Here is a 26,305-nt window from a genome sequence, read left to right as displayed (position 1 = left end):
ATATATATATATATATATATATATATATATATATATATATATATATAATGTGTGTCTGTCTGTCTATATTCGAGGTTATATGGGCATATGAATACATATGTGAATGTATATATATGTTTACAGGTAGACATAGAGGGCACAGGACCAATGTAATAGGAAGGGATGATACTTAAAAGGTGAAATTAAGAGGTGAGAGAGGAATATAATAAGAGGAGATGGGGAGAGACAGAATGGGGTGGACTATCTCATATAGAAGAGGCAAGGAAAATGGTTATAATGGAGGGGAAGAATAGGAAGGCAAAAGGGAATGGATCAACCTTATTCTCATTGAATTTGGCTTGGGGAGGGAATGACATACACACTAAATAGGGTATCTCACTGTCAGGAGAGTAGGGGGGAAGGGGATGAGAGGGGGGATGATGGAAGGGAGGGCAGACTGGGGAGGAGGGAAGTTGGAAGCACCCACTTTTGAAAAGGGACAGGATCAAAGTAGAGAATAGAAGAAGTGGGTGGTGTGATAGGAGGGAGGGAAATATAGTCAGTCTTTTACAATATATCTTCTAGGTTAATGTTTTGCATTAGGTATACATGTGCAATATATACTGAATTACTTATCTTCCCAGTAAGGGTAGGTGACAAGGGAAGAAGGGAATGAATCTGGAATTCAAAGTTTTAATATAAAATTTTAAAATTTATATATATATATATATATATATATATAATTATTATTAATACTATTTTACATGTAATTGGGAAATAGAATATACAGGTACTGGGGCATAGAGATCTACCATGCCCTATTGGAAAATTCTAAGGGGCTATTGGAGAAAATATGGGAGAGAGAAGATTGGAGGAAGTATATCTTGTGGGACTGATATTTTGGGGTGTTGGGGAGGGGAAAAAGGGGGAGAAAACTCAAAATCTGGAGGAAATGAATGATATAAATCAGAAGTTAATAAAATATTTTAAAAATGAAAAAAAAATTAAAGATGGTCCCTGGAGGAAGAGAAAAGCGGCATCTGAAGTCCAGAAAGTCAGAAATTGAGGCCAGAAGCCAATGAAGTCAAGTTGGCCTGGGGCCTTCCACAGGTAGCCTAGGGCTCTGGAAGGAGTTCACCAAGGAGAGGAGTGGGGCTGGCCTTGGGGGAGAATATTCCAGAGTAAAAGACCATAGGGCCAGGCAGCTAGGTAAGAGTGCAGGCCTGGAGTCAGGAGGACCCAGGATCAGTTCCTGCCTCAGATACTTAACACCCACACAAAAAAACTGGCTGTGTAACCTTGGGCAAGTTACTTAGCCCCAATTGCTTTAAAATAAAATAGGCTATAGGGGTGGGAGGTAGGTAGATTGTTCTAGGCCAAGTAGGTCCCAGACACCAAGGATAGTTTTGAAATGAATGAGCACTAAACTAGGTATTGTTTTAAAGTCCAGAAATTTAAGGCCAGACCCAGGAAGATGGAGAGAGTTCTTGGCATATAGTAGGTACTTAATAAATGCTTATGGACCCCCCATCCCCCACAAATATATAGTTTGAATTAGGTATGAGACAGTTTTTGGGTTTTTTCCTATACACAAAATAAGTGCCAATTTCAAAGACACAAGCAAATTCTCATAAGACTTAATCAGTAACTTATAACTTAGTAGTTATTATGCTCTTTGGAAAGGGAGGAAAGGTCACTTCCTTATTTTCCTCTCCCTCTTCCCCCCTGCACCCAGCTTTCATGGGAAAGACCATGCAGCTAGAGAAGAGAGAGTGAGGGCCATTATGATTTCACTGATATAGGGATCTCTTGTGTTTGTAATTGGTAAGCTTGAACTAAATTGTACTGTTGTTTCTAATGATGGAAGCCAATCCATCTCAGTTGTTCAATAGTTCTACCTGTCATGTCTTAGCCATCACCTATTGTCCATATATAGTTGGAAGGACAACCTTTCCAACCTGGCCATAAGTTCATATATTTTGGGCAGATGCTCCAGATGGAAACTTAACTGCCTCAGAACTGGACAAGAGGAAGATGACAGTCTGGACAGTCTTTTGGAAACTGCACAGTGCTTTTAATGACTCTAATCTCTCTGAAAGATAGAAAATTCTTCTTAATCTCAATATTCTCCTGGTCATTTATGTGGTATGGAATGAAATATCACAGTCTGTGAGAAATTAATGTTTGGTCACCCAGAGACAGGGATATGCTGGAGTTGAGTGTTAAATTTTTAGTATGAACATTTACATCTCAGAAGTTGGCAAGTACTACAAATCTGTGCTTGATTTATTGGTGTGTGTTTTTTTTAATTGTCTAGACTCAAGAGAGCAACAGGGAAAATGTTAATAATGCAAGTTAAACTTAAAACTATGTTGTGTGTACCTTTCCCAAATCCCCACCAGAGAAATGGTTGTTAAGTATTCACAGCACATACCTTCCCAAAGGGCAATAGAGAGTAAGAAACAACTTATTTTTGTAGAATTATTGTGTAGAATTATTCAGGAGAGTATAAAAGGTTGTCATCAGAGAGATCATGGCAGGATTAGGGCCAGTCACATAGTTAGATTGAGGGATATCTGATGGACGTGTACTTCTTTGGTTTTCCTGCTGTATGAAGAGATGCTAAAGAAGTCTTCCAGTATGTTGAATGGGCTGCCTGTGGAAAATTTGTAGGAGGACATGCACAAGAATCAGGAGAAGGTATTGAAGTGCCCACCAGAAATTATACACTAGAGCCTCCTTAAACCTGCTAGAGGGGACCCCTACTGGGTTCTTTGGAAATCACCTAATAGGCTCCAATAGTAAAGAAATGTTTCACCTGTGTTGCTAAAACATGCCACAGATTCCCACGGATTCAGGTGTGTTTCACTTCAGTAGAAATAATACTAAGGCTTTGCTTGAACAGAAATAATACTGGGAATGCTTTGCCTCAACAAGAATAATACTGAGAAAGCTTCGCCTCAATGGAAACAATGCTAACCCCTTAGAAACATATTCTGTTGCCAGCAATCACATTGTCTATAAAATTATGTCTAACAGAAAGCTTGAGGCTGTCTTTCAGTCTGAAAGGCAGTCCCAGCCAGTTAATAAACATTCCTATCAAATTGTAATTGGCCTAGCTGTCCTGTTATATCTCGGTGTCCATTACAGTATGTATAGGTTGCAAGCTTGACTGCTTGAGATCACAGATCTACCAGGCCAAAGGGAATGCAAAAATAAATAATCCTGCAGCTCTTTGCCTTGGATATGGTTGCACCTTATTCTTACAATATCTTTTTTCCACTTCTTTTCCTTTTGAGTTCCCACCCATCCTTTAAAGCCCAACCTAAATGTCACCTCCTCCAGAAAACCTATCCTGAATCTCCCTGTTTATTTCACTCTTTCCCCTCAGAACTCACATAGAATTTGGTCTTAAAATTTTCTAGTTCATTTGTCACACACTTCTGTGAAATATTGCTATCTGTGTTGGTATCTGATTCCTCTACCTAGATATGACCTCCATGAGGGTCTTTATCTAAATTTTCTATCTTCCCCAGGACTTAGATAATGAAATGTTTGTTGAATGAATGCTTGAGATCGATGCAGGAGGGCTGCCCTCCTGGTTAGTTTTCTTCTTGTCTTAATACAAGTCCTGTTTCCTTCCCCTAAAGACCCAGATGTCCAGGCTTCTTACTACTTATATCCAGAAAATCCAGAAGGGAAGTGAATTTAATATCCCTTCCTTAACCACTTAGAATGGGGCCTCACTTCTTTCATACCCTTCAGGTGAACATATTGTAGTTGGTCTGGATAAGTATGAGAATTTACTACAAATGTACGTAGTATCTGTACTCATCTATTTCTTTGTTATACTTACTCTCTATCACTATAATCAAATCCCTGGTTAGGTTCTTTGGTCAGTTCTTCCTTCTTACATGAGATTCAGTTACTCTACCTAAGGACCAACATCTTCACTGGTCCATATTTGATGTTTTTCTGGGCATCCTCTTCTGGACAGCACCTAACAGTTTGCCCTTGATATGTATGGTTTGCCTCTAGCTTTGTCTTGTAGCAACTGTTTTCACTATCTACTTCAAATACTCCATATTCTTCTTTATAAAATTTGAAAGCCTAAAAAGATGGCAATTTGAGTCATAACCTGGGGTAATAGTTTATATTCCACAACCCCAAATGAAAGAGAACAAATATTCCCAAATGAAGCATAGACAAGGATGACAAAAAGGAGAAAAGGAAAGAACCTCCCACAAGGTAATTCTTTTTTTTTTTAAAGCAATCGGGGTTAAGTAACTTGCTCAAGGTTACATGGCCAGGTGTTTCTGGGTGGGTAATAGGTGTCTGAGCCCAGATTCGATCCACATGTCGTCCTGACACTGGAGCCAGTGCTCTTACTCGCTGTGCTACCTGGCTGCCCCACCACAAGGTAATTCTTCAAGAAAAAATGAATTTAAAATCCAAGATAGTCTTGAAGACCAATTCACCAGAATTGGAACTCTTTCACCTGGAACCTCACTCCCACACTTCCTGGTCAAGGTGGCGCTGTATCCTTCATGGCATTTGCAGTTTTAAGAGTTTACTTGTTGGCTGTGTGTGTGTGTGTGTGACCCTCCTCTAAGAGCAGAATAAGGCTTCATGAATGAGACCAACAATACAGGATCATCCTTTACCTCTGGGTGCTATGCCCAAAGAAATACAAATTTTGATCACTGAAGCCTCCCAAGATGTCTTGGGGTTCACAGGTTAAATTTCTTTCTAAAGGACCATGCCGTAAATTCAAATCACTCTAACTTTCATTGGTTGATCAACAATAGATCCCAGCCCAAGTCCCACTTGGGCGCGGATATCTCAGAGTAATTTAAATATATATATATATATATATATATATATATATATATAAGGTGTTTTATATATCTTAAAGTACTATTATTTTTATTACTATGCCCTACTATTATTGATTCTGACCTGATACTTAGATGGGTTTTCCCATTTGGGTTCTTGGTAAACAGTGTTTATTCCTGGTTTATATTATCAAGCTAGTACCTTAATTTATCACAGGTGCACAGCAGAAGTGGAAGGAACTGGGGATTTGGAGTCAGGAGAACTGAGGTTGCCCCCTGGCTCTGCCAATTGATATCTGTGTGACCTTGGGCAAGACAAGGTCATTTCAACTCTTCAAGGGCTTGTGTATAGTAAATGACAAAACTGGAATTCTAACCCAGATCTGACTCCACATAGTGTAGTTTTCCCCACTACATTCAGGTAGAATTATAGTATTTCAAATATTCAAGGGACATTAGATATTAACTAGGCCAACCTCCACATTTTCCGGGAAAGGCAGATGTATCCTACAGATAGGAAGTGACTTGCTCAAGGTCTTATAACTACTGAAGATCAGAGCTGGTCTTCTGATGAGCCTGGGTCCATGATCTTTCCAATATACCACACTATCTTAAAGAGACTTCAACAAGAATAAGGTTTTTTGTTTTTTTTAATGAATTTTCATCTTCCTGCCATTATTTTCCATTTCTCCCCTATCTCCCATTATCCTCAATCCCCTTTGTAAATAGTCTTCTTTCTCAATCCCTTAGCTATTAACTAGAAAGGTCCACAGGATATAGTTCAGCCAATATGAATCAGGTCCTAAATACTTCAGGCAGTGACCCCTGACAAAGCTAATCCCTGTAGGTGGCCCCCAGTCCTTAAGGAGTGAGACATATGCACATTCCTCAAAGGAAATTGTTTTCCTTTCTGAAAGGGTATCCAGAGACAGCCAGATGGTGGGAGTGGACTCCTGACTGGGAATCAGGCATAAATGAGTTCAAATTCTGCCTCAGACACTTCCTGACTATGTGATACTGGGCACGTTACATCATCTGGCTCAGCGTCAGTTTCCTCATCTGTAAAATGGAGATATTAACAGCACCTACCTCCCAGGTTAGTTGTGATAATCTCAAATCTCAGTGAAACTATACACACACACACACACACACACACATATATTATGCTTTGTATACCTTAAAGTACTGTTATTTTTCTTACCATGCCCTACTATTATTGACTCTGACCTGGTACATGGATGAGTTTTCCTGTTTTGATTCTTGGTAAACAGAGTGTTTATTCCTGGTTTACTTTATAGACCTTAATTTATTTACCTTAATTTATTACAGGCACACAGCAGGAATGGAAAGAGTCCAGGATTTGGAGTCAGGAGAGCTGAGGTTGCCCCCTGGCTCTGCCAATGGATATCCGTGCAACCTTGGACAAGACAAGGTCATTTCAACTCTCTAAGAATAAGCTTCCTCAGAAAGTCAAATGAAAGGGTTGAACTGGATGTTCTCTTAAGTTCCTTCCAGTTCTAAATCCTATGATTCATCTGCCAAAGCAGTTCCAACTGTCTAATTACAAAGAGATGTTTAAATTCCTCTCTCTAATCTTCTTTCCTCTTCCCACTCTTACCTCCTCTTCAGAGAGAAAGCATTTTGTATTGGTTGTATGTGGCTACTCGGTTAACAGACATAGCAAAAAGAGCATTAGAATAGTGGGCCTAAGAGTAAGGAAGAAAAGTTCGAATCCATCCCGGCGGTATTTCCCTGGTCGAGTCACTTAACCTGTCTGCCTCAGTTTCTTCATCAGTAAAATGGGGATCATAACAGCATCTACTCTTTAGGATTGTGAAGATCAAAGGAGATAAGATTTGTAAAGTGCTTTAACACAGTGATATATAGTAGATGCTTAATAAATTCTTGTTTCCTTCCTGAAGTCTATGTTATCTCCAAAAGGGATTAAAAAGGTCTCTTCTAGAAAAGTTAATCAGTACGTAAAATAGTAGTTATCAGTTACTAGACAGTTATTCATTTCATACACACAAAAAAAGGAAGGCTTAAAACACAGAAGCCTCATAAACATGTATTGAAAAATACTTAAAACCTGAAACAATAACCCTACCTCTTCTTGGTAGGTAGGGAATACTCCTAGGAGACTCCTGAGACTGCTGAACAGATTTTAGTTTTACATCAGTCTGCACTGTTGGAGCACTAACCAAAGTTCCAGATCTTTTGGCCAGCCAGAGGATGGCTCATCTTCTTGGCACAGGATAGCTCCTCTGAGAATGCTGTAAATCAGGAGTTCTGAAGCTGGGGTCTACAGAACCCTAAGGGGTCCATGGATAGATTTCAAGGTCTCCTTGAATTTGGATGGGAAAAAAATACAACTTTATTTTCACTAACCTCTAACTAAAATCGAACCTTTTCTTCAGCTACTTAAAAACATAATTCTGAAAAGGGGTCCATGGGTTTTACGAGAGAGTCAAGGGGATCCATGACACAGAAAAGGTTAGGAACCCTTGATGTAATTGTATGGCTGCCAGTTGGCATCTTAGGAACCCCCAACATCTTAGACTCATGAGATTATCACCAAAGCTTGGAGCATATATCTCTCAGGATTGTAGTCCTCACTGCCATGTACATGTAGCTATGATTTAGCTGCTGGGCTATGAGGAGGGGAAAAGAGAGAGATTTCCTACACACCCACACACACCTAACCCCCATGTGCCCACACACCCCAGAAATCCAAGGGAAATACAGTGTTACCTGGGTCTCAACAAAAAAATCACTGAAACACAGCAGAGATTTTCTCCTCACTTTCTTATCTAGCCTCCTGAGGGGAAGGGTTTTTCTTCCTGGATCAGTCACCAATCAATCACCAGGACCAATGAAGGATTACTACATAGTCCCACAGTGTAAGGCCTTCAGTGCTGAGAACATGCCTCTCTCCACAAAGCAGTGATACAAGCCCAACTCCACAGGAAGTACCCTAGGCCAGAAGGTTGGGGGTCTTTCCTGATCACCCCAGTCAGATTTGCACTCCCTACCTCACATGGTTGTTGTGAAGAAAGTACTTTGTATACTTAAAAGTGCTATAATTGTTGTTATTATCTTTAAAAACAACATCCTTCACCTTTCCCCACCTCCAAAATGTCTTCCTTTCTGGATTATCATGGCATGGTACCACCCTCATTGATGGAAATTGATTGCAAAGTGTTCTGAGCACTTTGGAATTGGTGAGAGCTTGGTCTTGCGGCTTACAGCTTCGAGAGAGAAGATACATGGTTCCAGATTTTCTTCAGGTCCTTGAAGGGGTAGAAAGACTGTGGTAAGGAGATGCTGGTAGTTGTAATAATTTCCTTATCCCCAGATTACTACACTAGAAACCTTAGGGAATTTCCCCTCAGGTAGGATCTAGGATTCTCTCTATCTGTTGAACTGAGTTATCTCACTTTCAGAGGGGGAGCTCATTCCCTCAGTGTATTAGTATATGGCATGTATTCTCTCATATGTATATGTTTTCTGATTTTTGTTCTTTATTTGGATAAATAGATTTATTTGCTATTTGCCATGTGTTCATTGTGGAGCTAGCATCTGGTGGGAAGAGAGTCTAGCCTTGGATATATATATATATATATATATATATATAGCTTAGACATTCATTTAAGGAATAGTGCTAGTTAATAGCTTCATTAAGGAATAGTGACCAGGAATTCAGTGTGAAACTAAGAATTATTTCCTCTGTACTAAGAGAGCAGATACACATAAAGCTAGCCAGGTTTCTCCTCTCTCTATTCAAGAGAATAGAGTGGCCAGACTCTGGGCATACATAACCTCCTTCTTCCTTGTACTGGCAGGAATCAGTCTCCCTTGGAGAAGGGTAGGAAGAGGAGACTAGAGATTTCTATTCTTGTCTCCCTGTAAGCCATATTTAGACAAACCAATGTAGACACACATAACTTACATGGGCAAAACAACACAGCCTTACCATATACCCTTATATGCATGCATGCTCACACACACACACACACACAATTTTGGTTTTACATCATCTTCATTTCCAAATATACCCCATTCTTTCTTTCTTCTCTCCCCAATGAGCCATCCTTTGTAACAAAGAATTTTGTTAAATGATGAGAAAAAAAGTAGCTCAGTAAAACCAGTGAACATATCAACTGATTCTGACAGTGTATTCTATTCATTGGAGGTGGGGGTGGGACTGGGGCTGGGAACCATGCACTGGATTTAGATTTGGAAGGCTGGGGTTCAAGTTGAACCTATGCCACTTACTTGTGAGACCTTGGGCAAGGTAATTCTACTTTCTGGGCTTATATAGTATATCAGAGTTGAGAAGAGCCTTAGGGTCCCTAATGTAGTATCTAGTTTTAGTATTTTCCTTTTTATAAATAAGGACACAGGCTCCAAGAGATAAAGTGACAAGGTCTTCAGTTTCCTCACCTGAAAAATGGGTGGATGGTGTATTATCTTACTCAGGAGGTCTTTGTGAAGATAAATTTGTGTGAAAGTAATTTGTAGCCATTAAGTATGCATTACAAAAATGATGATCCATTGAGAGGTAGCTGAACCAGGAGACAGAAATACCTGGGTTCAAATCTATAGTCACTTACTAGATATGTGACACTGGGCAAAAGTCTCTTAGCCTCCATTGGTCTCAGTTTCCTCAAGTAAGAAATAAGTATAATAATAGCACCTACCTATCAGGGTATATGCTAATGATGCTTACAGCTGCTGTGGAGGTGTAAGACCAATAACACTGACATACAGAAGGCTATTAGTTCAGGTTCTTTGATCTGCTTTTCTAAAGTAAAGACAGTTTCAAAGGGGTCAACATTCTTACTTTAATTAAACAATGCAGACAGATTAAGCAGAAAGAAGTGAGTATCCAAGAAAGAATCCAATAGACAGGTCTCCAATTGTCTAAACAAAGTAATAAAAACATAATCACCAGACCAGGAGCATCAACATCTGGGTTCACAAAGGGTGGGGGAGGGGAGGGGAGGGGGAGGCCCTTAACAACAGCTATCCAGATTCTCCTCTGGTCAAATCACAAAAACTTCAGAAGAACATTCTTCCCATGAGTGAGCACCAAAGCAAAATACCAACCTCTTGTAATATATATAGTTTTGACTAATAGGCTTAGAGCCAGAAGGCATCACAACCCATGTGACTCAGTGCCTAATTGGCTCAGAACCAAAAGGTGTGAAAGCCTTCTTGAAAGCAAACCTCCCTATAAGCAAGCTTCCCCCAAGCAAGCTCCTCCCCCAAGGCAATATAAATCTCCCTGAATATATATATATATATATACACATATATATATACATATATATATATATATATACATATATATATATATATATATATATGGGCTCTATGTGACTCATGATGTGTAACAGCTGTGAACTGGGCCAGAGTTCAAAGCAGCAAGACATCTGTGATTGAAATCCCTGTGTGCCTTTAGACCTGGGATCACAGCCTCCATTCCAAGGAAAAAGTGAAACACATATGATCACATAGGCCTGTTAATGGATGGGGAAGATCTTATATTCCATTAACCCTACACAGGGTTGTAGTGAGGATCAAATGAGACAATATTTGTAAAAAGTGCTTAGTACAGTGCCTGGCACATTTTATTTTAGATTTTGCTTTTTGGAGGGGGAAGGTAGGACAATTGGGGTTAAGTGACTTGTCCAGGGTCACATGGCTAGTTTTGTGTTAAGTGTCTGAGACTGGATTTGAACTCAGGTCCTCCTGACTCCAGGGCTGGTGCTGTATTCACTGGGCCACCTAGCCACCCCCTGGCACATAGCTTTTTAAAAGTTGTTTCATTCATGTTCAACTCCTTGTGATCTCATTTGGGTTTTATTTGGCAAAGACACTAGAGTGGTTTGCCATTTTTTTCTTCATCTTATTTTGCAGATGAGGAAACTGAGGCCAACAGGCTTAAGTGACTTGCCCAGGGTCACATAGCTAGCAAATGTCTGACCCTGGATTTGAACTCAGGTCTTCCTGACTCTAGGCCTTGTGCTTTGACCACTGCACCACCAAGTAGTGTTCTTATCCACTTCACCACCTAGCTGTCCTTGGCACACAGTAGGTACTAACAGATGCTTCTTTTCTTCCTCTTGGGATCTCACCTTTGATACTCACTAGCTATGAGATCTTAGATAAATTACCTGTAAAATCAGTAGAATAATAATAGCTGCATTACTTACTTCACAAGGTGGTAAGATAATGCGCCTGAAGTCTTTTGATTTCTCTCTAGGCACATTCCTTTTTCAGTTTACTTTTACAAGTTGCCTTCCCTCTTTAGAATGTAAGCTCCCTGAGGGCAGGAACTCTTCATTTTTTGCTTCTATTTGTATTTCCTGCACTTAGCACTTATTATGTGTCTGGGACATAGTAAGTACTTAATAAATGCTTGCTGATTTTGAAAATCTTGAAGCACCATATGAATGTTAACTGTTATTTTCTCTATTTTTTTTTATATGGCAGCTAGTTGGCCCAGTAGATAGAACACCAGGTGTCAGGAAGACCTGAGTACAAATCCAGGGTCAGATGCTAACTAGCTGTATGACCCTGGGCAAGTCACTTCACCCTGTTTGCCTCAGTTTCCTCATCTGTAAAATGAACTGGAGAAGGAAATGGCAAATCATTCCAAGTATCGTTGCCAAGAAAACCCTAACTGGGATTATGAAGTGTCAGACCCGATTCAACAACTCTTTTTTTTTTTAACAACCTATTTTATAAGTTATAAAAGTGGAGGGACATTTGGACTTGCTGGTGGAAGATACTGGGCAAAGACCCTAGTTTCTAACTAGAGTACTAGTTACTAGCTTGATGAGCCTTTCAAATTTGACCTGGGGGCTCTAAGTAGAGTAGATATTGCATGCAAGTAGAAACATTACAACTGCATTGCCTGGGGTTTTGACAAAGTATTGAAAAATGTTACCAGGAAATGAATTAGATAGTTCAAGGAAAGCATTTGATTTAAAGTCAGGAGTCCTGGGTGGAGCCAAGATGGCAGAACGGAAGCAGTAACTTTTCTAAGCTTCTCCATGAATCCAAAGTCACTAAACTTTGAAAAGTGAATTTGAATGGATTTTGGAGTGTCAGAATCCACTGGGAGACAGAGCGCAGCAGAATCCAGCCCAGGAAAGTGCCCACGTGGGTGTGGGCAGGGGGAGTGCGGAACATGTGGGGGCTGCAGCAGCTCGGACCAGAGAGCAGACTACAACCAAGAGAGAAGGAGACCCAGCTGGCTGACTCACCCACCCCAAGGGCAATTCGCAGCTGTCTCACCAGCATCTCACCAAGGGTGGGGAGGATCCATTGGAGCCGGGTAAGAGAGGGCTGGGGCCCCCAGCAGGGACAGCAGCTTCTTCCAGAGCTATCATCCCCCTGCCTTGAAGTTTAGAAACTGCTTGCCTGACTTTCCAGAGCCTAGGATGACAAAGTGAACTCTGGCTGCTTGGATCCCGGCTCCCTGACCTAGAAAACCCAGAGATAAGTGTCCCACCCAGAGTGAAATCTTGAGACAGTGGAAATAGCCTTGGGCTTGAGGAGTCTTTGAGAAGGGGTGTAACTGAGGCATCAAGGAGTCTGAAGAGAAGAGGGGGAGGGTCCCAACAAGCCCTACCTCACTTGACCAGTGAAAGCCTTCCCAGGGGCATAGAGGCAGAAATCTGGAGTGGCCAGACCACCCCTCCTCCACAGAGTACTCTGTGAGCCTCAGCATAACTTAACAGAAACACTGAGAACCCTTGCCTTGGCCTCAATCTACACATCCAGAGTCTACAGCACACAAAGTCAACAACCAGGCCCTTAACTCCTAGCCTGAGAAATTAGGAAATAGGAAGTTACAATGGGAAGGAAGGAAGCTGAGAAGGAGAAGGGGAAGGCAAGAAAATCCATTAGAGCTTATTATATCGATCAAGAACAACCAAATACAGAGGACAACATGAACTCTATACTCACACCTGAGACCACAGAAGGAAATATGAATTGGTCTCAAGCCCAAAAAGCATTCTTGGAGGAGCTCAAGAAAGATTTTAAAGGCCTTATTAGGGAGGCAGAAGACAAATTTAAATCTACAGTGACCAAATTGGAGAAAAGTTCCACTGAAGAAAACAAATCCTTAAAAAATAAACTTAGTGAAGTAGTTGGAGAAAATACCTGCCTAAAAAGGACCTTCAAAAACTAACCAAAGAGAATAATTCACTGAAAATTAGAATTAGTCAAATTGAAGCTCAGGACTCTATGATGCACCAAGAGTCAATCAAACAAAACATGAAGATTGAAAAATTGGAAGAAAGTGTAAAATATCTCACTGGAAAAACAATTGACCTAGACAACAGATCCAGGAGAGATAACTTAAGAATTATCGGTCTACCGGAAAGCCATGATGAAAAAAGCAGCCTGGACAACATCCTCCAAGAGATTGTCAAAGAAAACTGTCCTGAAGTCCTGGAATCAGAAGATAAAATAGTTATTGAAAGAATTCACCGGACTCCCCCTGAAAGAGATCCCAAATTGAAAACTCCAAGAAATATAGTAGCCAAATTCCAGAATTACAAGATTAAGGAGAAAATACTGCAAGCAGCAGTAGCTTCTACATTAAAAGATCAGAGGGACTGGAATTTGATATTTCATAGGATGAAAGAGCTAGGACTGCAACCCAGGATTAACTACCCAGCAAAACTGAGCATAATCTTTCAGGCAAGGAGATGGTCATTCAATGAAATAAGGGACTTCTAGACTTTCCTGATGAAAAAGCCAGAGCTCAATGGAAGATTTGATCTCCAATTACAAGACTCAAGAAAGACATAAAAAGGTAAACAAGGAAAACACACACTCACACATACACACATGCACACACGCACACCCACACACATATGCACATAACTTGGGATTCAATAAGAGTAAAATATTCACATCCCTATATGAGAAGCTGGTAACTGTCAATTATCGAAATTTATATGATTATCATGACCCTTAAAAGGGTTATACATTGATAGAGGATGTGGATATAAACGAATTAACCCAATGATAAAAAAAAAAAAAACCCTTATAAAGGGGGTCAAAGGGACTGCAATGGGATAAAAGGAAAGGATGAGAGAGAAAAAGGTAAATTATGCCATATGAAGACACATAAAAACACACTATAGTAGAGGGGAAGGAAAGAGGGAGAGGAACATCATTTGAACATTATTCTTAATGGTTCTGGTTCAAAGAGGGATCAACATAATCAGTTAAGTTTAAGATTCTAACATGAAAAGGCATGAAAACTCATTAAATTGTGAACTGATCCAAACTTTCTGGAGAGCAATCTGGAATTATGCCCAGAGGGATATAAATAATTTCATACCTTTTGACCCAGCAATACCACTTCTAGGGTTATATCCCAAAGATACCACAGAAGTGGAAGAAAGACCCATATGTACAAAAATATTTATAGCAGCTCTTTTTGTGGTAGCAAAGAATTGGAAATTAAGGGGGTGCCCATCAATTGGGGAATGGCTGAACAAATTGTGGTATATGCATGTTATGGAATTCTATTGTGCTATAAGAAACGAGGAGCAGATGGACTTCATATTTACCTGGAGAGGCTTATACCAACTGATGCTGAGTGAGAAGAGTAGAACCAGGAGAAATTTGTACACAATTACAGGCACAATGTATGTGTGATGACTCTTCTCAGCAATGCAGTGATATAAGTCAATTCCAAAAGACTCATGATGGAGAGAGATGTCTACATCCAGAGAAAGAACTAGAAAGAACTGAGTTTGAATCCAGATTGAAGCAAACTACTTTTCTTTTTCTTATTTGGTTTCATTTCCTCTTTACCATTTATCATTCCATCTGATACAATCCATCTTTATAACCTGACTAATGTCTAATGTGAAAGTATTTACAGATCCTATACTTGACTGTATACCCACATGGTGGGGGGGAGGGCAGGGAGGGGATAGAATGTGAAACTCAAGGAATTGTGGAATTGAATCTTGTAAACTAAAAGTAAACAAACAAATTAATTTAAAAAAAAAGAAAATCAGGAGTCCTATGATCTAGCTTTGACTCTGCTACTATCTTGACCTATGGGTAGTCATTTGACCTCTTTAGGAGTCAGGAAATTGGACCAGATCCATTGATTCAAGAATAGCTATTGCAAGTAAATGTTATCAACAAGAATTTATTGAATTGCAGGCATTGTGTTAAGCCCTGGATAATACAAAAACATGCAAAAGAAAAAGAAAAAAAGTCCTTGCCCTTAAGGTTCTCACTCCAAATGGTCTGATGATGGACCACTCAGTACGCAGTACTGGGCACTGTTAGGGCAACAGAATTGTACAAGATACATATGCTGTCCTTAAACTTAGTAGGAATATACTTAAAAATCTCTTTGATGCTTTGTAGCATTAAATTCTCTGATTTTAGGTAACGGTGAAATATATGGACCTTTATGAAGTGCCAGTATCACCAACTGACTTGATCGGATAACAATGGAAATCTCAGCAATGTACCATATTCAACACATTCTCTTTCCCTTGACATGATAAAAATTAGGTGTTTTTTTAAAAAAAAATCTATTAATTGAATCAGCCTCAAACTTTCTGTGCTGTAAATAAAACTAAACAAAATTACAGTGATGCTAAAAATTCGAGTGCATCATAGATACCACTGAATGATATATTCATGAGAACATTTTAGCAACAGGACTTGAATGCACACACTGTGATAATAATACATACGGCAAAGCTGGAGGATTAGGCATTTAAGGTGTGAACATTTATGAGAAGGTTTTTGAGTGCCTAGATTTTAATCTACGCATCTGCATGATTATAAAACCCTTTTTGATTTTAGAATCATAGGCTGTTAGAAGTGGAAAGGCATCCAAGACTCTCATTTTACAGATGAGGAAACTGAGAGGCCCAGAGAGACTATGTCAGTGAAATTAAGGTCACACAGCTCAGTAGCAAAGATAGAAGTGTTCTGATTCCCAGTCTCATGTTTGTTCCCTTATCTCATTCATTAGGAGATAATTTTTAGGGGAATATAATTCGAGGAGTATAAAAAGGAAAGAGGGAAAATTTTCATTTAGTATAATTAGTCATTAGAGGCAGCCAAGTGGCATAGTAGATAGAGCCTGGGACCTGGATTTAGGAAGACTCATCTTTCTGAGTTTGCATCTGGCCTCAGCCACTTACTACTTGTGTGACCCTGGGCAAGTCAACTTAACCCTGTTTGCCTCAGTTTTCTCCTCTGTCAAACGAGCTGGGGAAGGAAATGGCAAACCACTCCAGTATCTTAGCCAAGAAAACCCAAAATGGGGTCATGAAAAGTCAGACAGGACTGAACAACAACAAATGATCAGTCATTACTAGGGTGGGGCAACTAGTCCAGGAGACATTGCCTCTCCTCAGTGGTTCTCTTTCCCACTGTTACCTGTACACATGTCCCTTGGTTTCACTTCTTGATTGCCCTTATTTCATTAGCACATCCTTGCTAAGGTTTAGGGGTCACCAATGAGTGATACAGGTATTTAGACTAGACTGTTTGGAGGATGTGTCCTGGCCAGGGCAGAATTCCTAACCATTCAACTAAATTTGGTCCCTGCGCCAGAATTCCTCCCATGATTCAAAATGTACTTATATTATGTTTAAGAACTTAGCTTCTGTCACATAAAATGATTCTCTTTGCTCCTATCATCTATCGCTTTGCAGAAATTTGTCTCCTCATTTTGGTTCAAGTTGCCAATAAGAAAATCACTCTCTTGGCAATAGTATCAAATAATAATAATACTAAAATAGCTCATGTTTATATAATGATTTAAGGCTTGCAGACAACTGCCTCACAACTCTGTGATATATAAGCTGAGGCCCGTCAGGTCAGAGGCATCCCTTGAACTCAGGTCCTCTGATTCTAAGACCTGTTGGTTTCCTTTCTATCATATTCTAATAACAAAGGTGGAAAGGGCCTTAGAGTTCACCTAGTTCAACTCTTGTAGTAATAATAATAGTACAAATTTTAAAATAGATAACATTTTACATAGCGTCTGTTATATACTAGGCAATATGCTAAGTGTTTTACAATTACTCTCATTTGATCCTCAAAAAAATCCTGGGAAGTAGGTACTATTGCCCAGTACCTATCTGAGGTCACATTTGAATTCAGGTCTTCCTGATTCTAGGCTAACTGAGTCCTAGAGAGGAAAAAAGTCTAGAGCAAGATTAGACAAGTAGCCAGTGGTAAAAGTTTGATTAATTTAGGGATTAGAACCTAGGTCTCTTGAGTCCTAACGTAATGCTTCATTTTATTTTTCAGTCATGTTGTTGTTGTTCAGTGGGCTGTCGTGTCTGACTCTCCTTGACCCCATTTGGGGCTTTCTTGGCAATGATACTGCAGTGATTCGCCATCTTCTTCTCCAGCTCATTTTGCAGATGAGGAAACGGAGGTAAACAGGGTTAAATGACTTGCCCAGGATCACACAGCTAGTAAGTGTCTGAGGCAGGATTTGAACTTAGGTCCTTGACTCCAGGCCTGGCCTTCTATCTGCTATGCCACCTACCTGCCTTATACCCTATTTTCCATCATACCATGCAATAACAAGCAGTATGATAGAAAGAACCCTGGATTTATATTCAGAGGACTCAGGTTCCAGTCTTACCTCTATCCCTCACTAACAGTGCAACCAGGAATAGGTCATTTAACCTCTCATCCTTGGTACCCCCACCTATAAAATAAAGGTGTTGGATGTTCTCTAAGGTCCCTTCTTGTCTTAAATCTGTCACCCATTTCAGTTAGTTTAAGCTTCCTCTTAAGTGACAGGTTGGTAGGTATGCTTTACAGAACAAATTTGCAAAGCAATTTTATTACCTTCTCAGAAAACAGGCTCCTCATCTTACAATACATGGGAAAAAATAAGACAGGCTAGAAATGTGATGCTGTTTTACCAATGACAGCATTCCAGCTTTGCATATTAGTGCTTGGGTCTCACTTTCAGAATCCTGTTGCCAGGCAGAATTCTTATTGACATGAATTTCCTTCCCAATAAGTATAGCACTTCCCCCTCCCATCTTCATTACGCCACTACCCCCTAGCTCTGCCGCAAAGCAAGCGATGCCAAATAGTCTGATTCACTGTCTTAAAATATCAGCCGATCCTGGATATGTGAGCGATGCGACAAATTTGGCACAAATAAATCAGATCATCAGATAATAGATATGTATGTTTGTGCATACAAGCTACAATGAGCATAGTGGGCCCCTTGGAGAACCCTTGTGTGCTTGGGGGAGAAGCAAGAGACAGGAGGGCAGAATGCTGGGAAGTGGAAGGGAAGGTGGTGCTGGGGAGAAGGCATTACAGATAGATGGGCCCAGTGAAGGGCAACTCAAGGCATGTGCAAGAGACACTGTGCTAAAGAACCAGGCCAAGAGACTGCAGCGGAAGGCAGGGAGGTTGAGTGGAAGTTGGAGGAAAGAACACAATTAGGATGAAAAGAATTTGGGGCAAATCTAGGGGAGGGTGGAGCCTGTTAAGCTCTGGGTCATTGGTTCCTTTGGCTTCAGCCTTGAGACAGAGTGCTGGTTCTCCGCAGTGCTCTGCTTTTGGATGAGACGGATCATGCATTCTGGGTTAACTAATTGTTGTAAATGCTTAGGGTGCAGATGGGCAAATCTAGGTACAATTTGGCAGGCTGTAAACCTCCATGAAAGGCAGTGTGAAGTAGCTGTCGTGGATAGAAGGCTGGTCTCAGAGTCAGGAAGGCCTGGGTTCAAGTGCTGCCTCGGAAGCATATGGGTTGTATGAGCCCAACAGTGCAACAAACTGTGTGTTACAGGACAATCGTTGGTAGAGGGAGTTTCCTCACTTTGAAATCACAATCTCCTCTCCCCAAATTCTCAGTTAAATGTCAGTCTTGCAGATGCAAACCAAGGGGTCCTCTCAATATGACTTTTTCCTTTTTTTTAAATCATCAAGCAACAATAAAGGAGCTCTGTCACTGTCTTCAAGCTCAGCTAAGGCAATAGCAAGAAAGGGGGAAGAGGGAGAGGGAGGGGAAGTGAGCAACGATTATACTGTTGCTAACACCTGCAACATGAACAAGGCCATCTTCCAGGATGTTAATAGAGAAATCTAACCTGTGAAAGAAAGCAGCAGTTCTGAGCAGGAAAGTCCTTTCAGATTTCTTCTGAGTCTATTATTGACTTCTCACATGAAGCATCAGAAGTGGGCAATTGTGGTGGGGGGGGAGGGAGGTGCAGCTAGGTGGTGCAGTGAATAGAGCACCTGCCCTGCAGTCAGGAGGACCTGAGTTCAAATCTGCCCTCAGACACTTAACACTTACTAGCTGTGTGACCTTGGATGTTAACCCCAATTGCCCTGCCTTCCCCCTCCAAAAAGCAAAGCAAAAAAGCAAAAACAAAAATAAAAACAACTGGAAGTAGGACGTCCATTTCCAGATTGAAAAATCTTGGGAGATTCTCTGTCCCATCTTGGATACAGAGTTATAATTAGAAATTTTGGTACCTAAGGAAAGACACCCTATGTTGGAGAAAGGAGGAAAAGAAAAAGATTCTGGGCTCCAGCTGGAGGTCTGTGGGGCAGAAGTTCAACCCTAGTATCATTTGGAAGCTTCCAATCCAATAAGCATTTATTAAGGGGCTTGAATAAGGTGATGACTAGGTACTTTAGATACAGAGACCAAAGGAAAACCAGTGCCTGCTGTCAAGGAATGTACAGGGGGATGATATAACAGATAGATAAGTAGACAGACAGACAGATAGATAGAGATAGAAAGATAGATGGATAGACAGACAGACAGACAGATAGAAAGATAGATGGATAGACAGACAGAAAGAATAGACAGATACTGATGGATGAATTGTTTGTCCATCCAATTGCAAAATGTACGATAGATATTTTTCATCCACATGTTTTTTACAGAGTAGATGAATGAGTGAGCACTTATTACATACTTACCATGTTCCAGAAGCAGGACAGCTCCATTCTCTTATACTCTAATGTGGGGAGACAATGCATAAAGGGGAGCTGGAAGGGAGGTGGGGAGAAGAAGAGCACCTATATAAAACGTGGCAAGCAAGGAGAAAGAGAGAGTTGAGGTGAAAGTGAAATGAAGCATGACTGGGGTCCTTCCCCAAATAGTAGTTCAGATGTGGACCAATAAGGAGAGAAGGGTCACTAGATGGAGTTCTCCCATTGTGGCAAAGTGGAACAGATATATAAATGCATGTACGCCGCATGTGTGTATGCATATATATACACACATGTGCCTATATACACATGTACATGCATATATGCACACATTGTCTGCCTGTATGTATATATGCGTAACCACACACACACACACACACACACCAGCCATGCTTCATTTCACCCTCACCTAAACTCTCTCTGGACTTCACTTCCGTCTTATCTGCCACATTTTACAGGTACCCTTTCTCCCCTTCCTTCCAGCTCACATTATCATATATACACACACATATACACACATGTACATAGATTATTTATTTATATTATATTATGTGTATATATGTGCACACATTATCTGTGTGTGCAATAATATGAAGAAAAGAATGCTAATGCTTTCTGGGATTAAGAAAAACTTCCTCTAGGCTGCAGTACAGGGCTAAGCCTTGGAGAAAACTGGGGATTTAGGGGCAGGGGTGAGGAAGAAGAGAATTTCGGATTTGGGGGACAATTAACTTGTGATATGGTACTGAAGTGGGAGATGGAGCATCAAGTTCAGAGGACAGAAAGTAGGCCAATTCGGTTGGAATATACTGTTCACAAAGATGAATAACAGGAAATAAGCCTGGCTTGAGCCAGATTGCAAAGGGTTCTAAATGCCAAGTTAAGTAGTTTGTATTTTGACATACAGGCAATGAAGAGCCATTGAACCCTTTTTCAGGAGGGAAGAAACATAGCTGAACTTGTGCTTTAGAAATACTAATTTGATAGTTTACTGGAAGGGCAGCTGGGTTCTGTAGGGGATAGAGAATGGGACTTAGAGTCAGGAGGACCTCAGTTCAAGTCCAAGCTCAGACACCTACTAGCTCTGTGTGACCCTGGGTAAGTCACCTAACCTTGTTTACCTCAGTTTCCTCATCTATAAAATGCTTTTTTTTTTTTTTTTAAGCAATTGGGGTTAAGTAACTTGCTCAAGGTTACACGGCCAGTTATTTCTGGGTGTGGTGCTGAGTGTCTGAGCCCGGGATTCGATCTCCAGGTTGTCCCAACACTGGAACCGGTGCTCTTACTCGCTGAGCCACCTGGCCGCCCCTAAGCAAATGGGGTTAAGTAACTTGCTCAAGGTTACACAGCCAGGTGTTTCTGGGTGGGTGCTAAGTGTCTGAGCCCAGGATTCGAACTTCAGGTCTTCTCAACACTGGAGCCGGTGCTCTTACTTGCTGTGCTACCTGGCTGCCCCCAAAATGCTCTATTTTTGCCTTTTTTTTGGAGGGCAATTGGGGTTAAGTGACTTGACCAAGGTCACATGGCTAGTTTTTGTGTTAAGTGTCTCATGCCGGATTTGAACTCAGGTCCTCCTGACTCCAGGGCCGGTGGTTTATTCACTGCGCCACCTAGCCACCCCTCATCTAGAAAATGAACTAGATAAGGAAATGGCAAACCACTCTAGTATTTTTGCAAAGAAAACCCCAAATGGGTTTCATGACTGAAACAACTCAACCACAAAAAGTTTGGTGGAGAAAGAGGAGACAGGAAGCTAGGATTTCATTTAGGAAGATATTCTAATAGTCCGGTGGAGAGATCATAATTACCCAAACTAGGAGGATGGTCATATAAGTAGAGAGGGGACAATATATCTTGTATACTGCAGAAGTAAACTCAAGATTTGCAGTTGATTGGATATAGGAGGTAGGGGAGGAGGAAGAGTTGCTGAGGGTGATTCTAAGGTTGCAAAGATAGGTGACTAAAATCATGGTGGAATTTCCAATAGAAATAAGGGGGTTTTGAGGAGGGGTGAATTCAGGAGAGAAAGATAATGAGTTCCATTTTATACATTATGAGTTTGAGCTGTGTGGTCCTTCCAGGTGGAGATTTCCAAAAGTCAATTAGCAAAGTGGTATTGGATCTCAGGAAAGAAATTAAGTTTGGATATATAGATCTGGAGCTACATGGCATAGGGTTTAGTATCAGAGTCAGGAAAACCTGCATTCAAGACTTGCCTCTGATATACATTAGCTGTGTGACCATGGATAGTCACAGCCTCTAGTATTACAGGCAATTCTTTCAGACTCTCACTCCCTAAACTTCAGATGAGTTGCTATTCAATATCGGTGAAGGGAAATACCATGTTGGGAATATTCCTACACCACACCACTGAAATCACAGATCTGAAACAAAGTATACACACATATGCATGGTCACTTGCAAAGAGATGTAAATTGTATCCCATGAGTGTTGATATCACGGAGAGAGAGGGAGAAAGAAGATGTAGGAGAGAGGCCAGGAGAGCACCCATGATTAGAGGAAAGAACATGGGTAATGATCCAGAAAAAGAGAAGAAATAGTCACAGGAATGGAAAATAAGAATGTTTTCATGAAAACTGAAGAGAGGAGAGAATATCCTGACGTGAAGAGTGGTCAATAGTGTCAAAAGGTAGAAAGAAGCCAAGAAGGCTGTCATTTATGGTGCAATGAGTCACCCAGTACCTGAGAGTTCAAATAAACTTTCTACTTAATAAAAATAACTCAAATATCCCCAGTTAAAAGCAGTCTCCAAGGCTGTTAAAAGGCAGTTCAAGAAAATAAAAGCCTGCTGGCAAGGAAATTAAAAGTAGTGGGCAAGGAGGTTCCCTGGGGTCTCAGAAGATTCCAGCCCAATATTCTTTTTGTCCAAAGGGTTCACAGCTGGGTCCCACATCAATCCATCTATATGTAGGCAAAGTTAGTTCGAACTGGTAGGGTCTGCAAGGTAGTTTTTTTTGCTCACAGCTCTCCTGCTTGTATTGTAGGGGTGGGGTGGGGATGGGGATTAGAGTATAGGGGAGGGTGAGGGAGGTTAACTCATGCTGGCTTCTTAGTTCTTCCCAGATTGTGACTCTTAACAACACATCCCCTTCCTAGCCATGATGGGGAGAAGGTACCTAGGTTACCAGGCTCAGACTTTCTCAGACCCTAGGGTAGAGAAATTTTGAACAAACATGATTTGTGGAAGGATCCTGGAGTGCTGGTGAACCTCTCCCTCCTGACTAACCTTCTCTTAGTGACCTTTGCCTGGATCGCCAGTTTGGTGCCCTCTAAACCTGGTCATACATGGGGCAAAACCTATCCTGATTGCAGTTTTGCCTGCTACCTGTCCCAAAAAGCTAACACCTTCTGATTGGTCATATCATTTCTATGGATGCTATCCATCTCAGATGGTATCTGAGTACCCCAAACTTTGCTATTTCTATTGGCAATATCACCATCTGCCATGACACATCTCTGATTTCTGGCATCATTAACAAATTTTCTGAAATCTACTGGTACTTGTATAGTCTCATGAGTGTGTTTGAGTGTGTGCATGTGTGTATGTTGTAATGTATAAAAAATTAGTTTCTGGGTAATCATTTTATTAATAAAATTAGCATATTATTAATAAAAAGATGGCCATTTGGCCTTCTCTCTCAGATCAAAAGTCAAATCATGGAACCCCCTCAACACTTAGATGCCCTTGGAATAGAGGGTATTCTTGAGGATGGAAATCAACTCTGACTGGTTAACAAGTAATGAGAGAGAATGAACTTACTGAAAGATGGACCTATTCTTTTTTTTTTTCTTTTTCGAGGGGGAAGGCAGGGCAATTGGGGTTAACATGCAAGGTCACAAAGCTAGTAAGTGTTAAGTGTCTGAGGTCAAATATGAACTCAGATCCTCCTGACTCCAGGGTTTATGCTCTAATCACTGCAGCCACCTAGGTACCCCAGGTGGATCTATTCTAATGAGGGGCTGGGTACATGATGTTGATCATGTCATTTACTTCCAAATCATTCCCCAGCCTTGGGCAATTTAATCAAAGAATTTATCTCCACCCAAACCTGAGTAGAACCCAATGGGCAGGAATTCACCTAAATAAGATGGTCTTGGGGGGATAAATTTCTGGCAGAAGTTAGTAATGTCTTTCCGAGACTGGGCTTCAAACAAGGAAACAGGATAGGGGAAAAGCTTGGATCTACCCAATAATTGGTTATTAACAATCATCCCTCTCAGTGTGTACTACAGGATATTGTTCATCCCTCAAAAGACTCAGATCTACCCTCTATAGAAAGAACTTATTACAAACTTGGAGAGACAGGTTTCGTTTTTTGTTTTTTGCTGGCCAAAATACAGGACCAAAGTAATCAAGTTTTGCTACTGACAGATATGCATGATAAAGCAAGAATGTAGGTGGGGTGGTGGATGCAATATTGGCCTATGAAAAACTTCATTCTTGCTATGCAGATTCAATGATTCTTCTTTGCTTTCTCCTCCTTGTCACTTTCTTTACTCTACCAAACTTTAGACAGTGGCTTTGATTTCCTTCTACTATATATTTTTTTCTTGGTTGTCTTCCTAGAGTTTGTTAAAAAAAAAAAAAGCCTCTTTCCCACCTTCTGAGCTGTCTGACACTTTGGTTCATATTTCCCAACCTCTTAGCCCCTTCTTATTTCTCTCTTCCTTCCCACTTAGTGCTGGTGGCTGTTTACTTGTCACGCTTCCAGGTGATTTCTACCATTTATTTGTCACTGTGGGGCTCAGTGGTGTAAGGAAAAGAACGCCAACCTCAGAGTCAAGAGAACTGGGTTCAAATTCTAGCTCTGCTAAAATTAGTTATGAGGTGCTTCTGAGTCTGTTTCTTCATCTCTAAAATGCAGTGGTTGGAGTAGATGATTTTTACTACAACATTAAGCTCTAAAATTTTATGACTATGAAGGAACTTATTAGATTCCCACAGCAATTTTTTTTTTTTTTGCTTTTTGGAGGGGGGGTGCAGGGAAGTTGGGATTAAGTGATTTGCCCAAGGTCACATGGCTGGCTAGTAAGTGTTATGAATCTGAGGCCCCATTTGAACTTATATTGATGGGGTACCTGGGGTCTAAATCAATTTGTAAAACCAGTTTGTACAATTGTAACTGCAATTTGTATTGTACAATTGTAAAATTGTAATCTGTAAAATCCCTTTCCCAGCCTCAAACTCTGCCCCTTCCCCCTATCTGCACTTGGCCTAGGCAACAACTTGTGACTCCTTTGTTCTTACTTAATCTCTTCATGTCTCCTCAGTCTGGCCCAAATACTCCTTTGTTCTTGCCTCATGTCTCCTCCTGTCTGGCCCAAATTTCATCTAAACTATATATGCACTAAAGTCACAAGTTCATTCTCAGTCAGCTCTAACCTTTATCTATGCACTGAGGTCCCTTCCCTCCATCTTGTCAGCCCTGACAATGGCAGCCCTCCCCTTTAAAAGTAAAAGCATGTACCCCTCTCACTCACAGGTCCCCTAAAGGACTTTTGCCCGCTTCTTATAGAAGTGTAACAATAAACTTCTATAACTCTCACTCCAATTAAGCCTGAGACCTTGAATTCTTTCCAGATGCCATTGCAGGTTTTCTGGTCTTAGATAAGATCAGAGTTCCTGCTGAACCTGGAGGGAGCCATCCCTCATCATTTTGGCGAGCCAGCTAGGGGAAGTCTGTGGTCTCAAGCTTTCTTGGAGTTCTGGTAAACTCCCTTTACTCCTTGCCTCTCGTCCTGTACGTAGGGTTCATTCAAGCACCTAGGAAGGCTTGATTGGATGATTCCGGTCTGGGACCAGAATCTGGTCTATTTTTTAATATACCCGGGACACATCCCACATGGATGGGGACACCCTGTCCAGGGACAAGTGTCTCCGTGTCTAAAAAAAAATACACATATATTTTTTTAAGCAAGGCTTTTTCTCATGGGGCGTCATGGAAAAGCAAACAACTACAAGTGACTTTTGGCAGCTAGGTGGTGTACTAGCTGTGTGACCCTGGGCAGTTCCCAATTGTCCTGCCTTCCCCCCTCCAAAAATCTAATGGGTCAGTCTCACTCCATACGCCAGGTACAGCTGTGGGCTTCTCTCAGCCTTGAGCTTTCCCAGCTCGAGTACCCACAGATCACTTCTGCATGCTTGGGCCCCACAGGCCAGTGTTCCACGCTGAGCTTGTGCTCCTGGGCCATAGAGGCAGGACTCACCTCTGGAATATCTTTTGTACAACTGAAAAACACTCGGTCTTCAAGACCTCAAGTAGAAAGGATGGGCCAGCTTCCCCCTACACTTGGGGGTCTGTGCCTAGGCTATCTCAAAGCAATCTTACCTGGCCCCAGTTGGCATCTATCTGAGGGCCAAGAAAATGTGATTTGTGCCGAGGGTTCCAGAAATCCTCTGTGAGCTTTTGAACCTTCCTGTCAGCTTCTCTCTCTCTCTCTCTCTCTCTCTCTCTCTCTCTCTCTCTCTCTCT

This window comes from Petaurus breviceps, unplaced genomic scaffold, assembly GCF_028583685.1.
Source record: "Petaurus breviceps papuanus isolate PSGF00001 unplaced genomic scaffold, PetGlider_PUasm1.0 189, whole genome shotgun sequence".
Classification (NCBI taxonomy): Eukaryota; Metazoa; Chordata; class Mammalia; order Diprotodontia; family Petauridae; genus Petaurus; species Petaurus breviceps.
The sequence above is the reverse complement of the archived record's forward strand: the minus strand, read 5'-3'. Positions refer to the sequence as shown.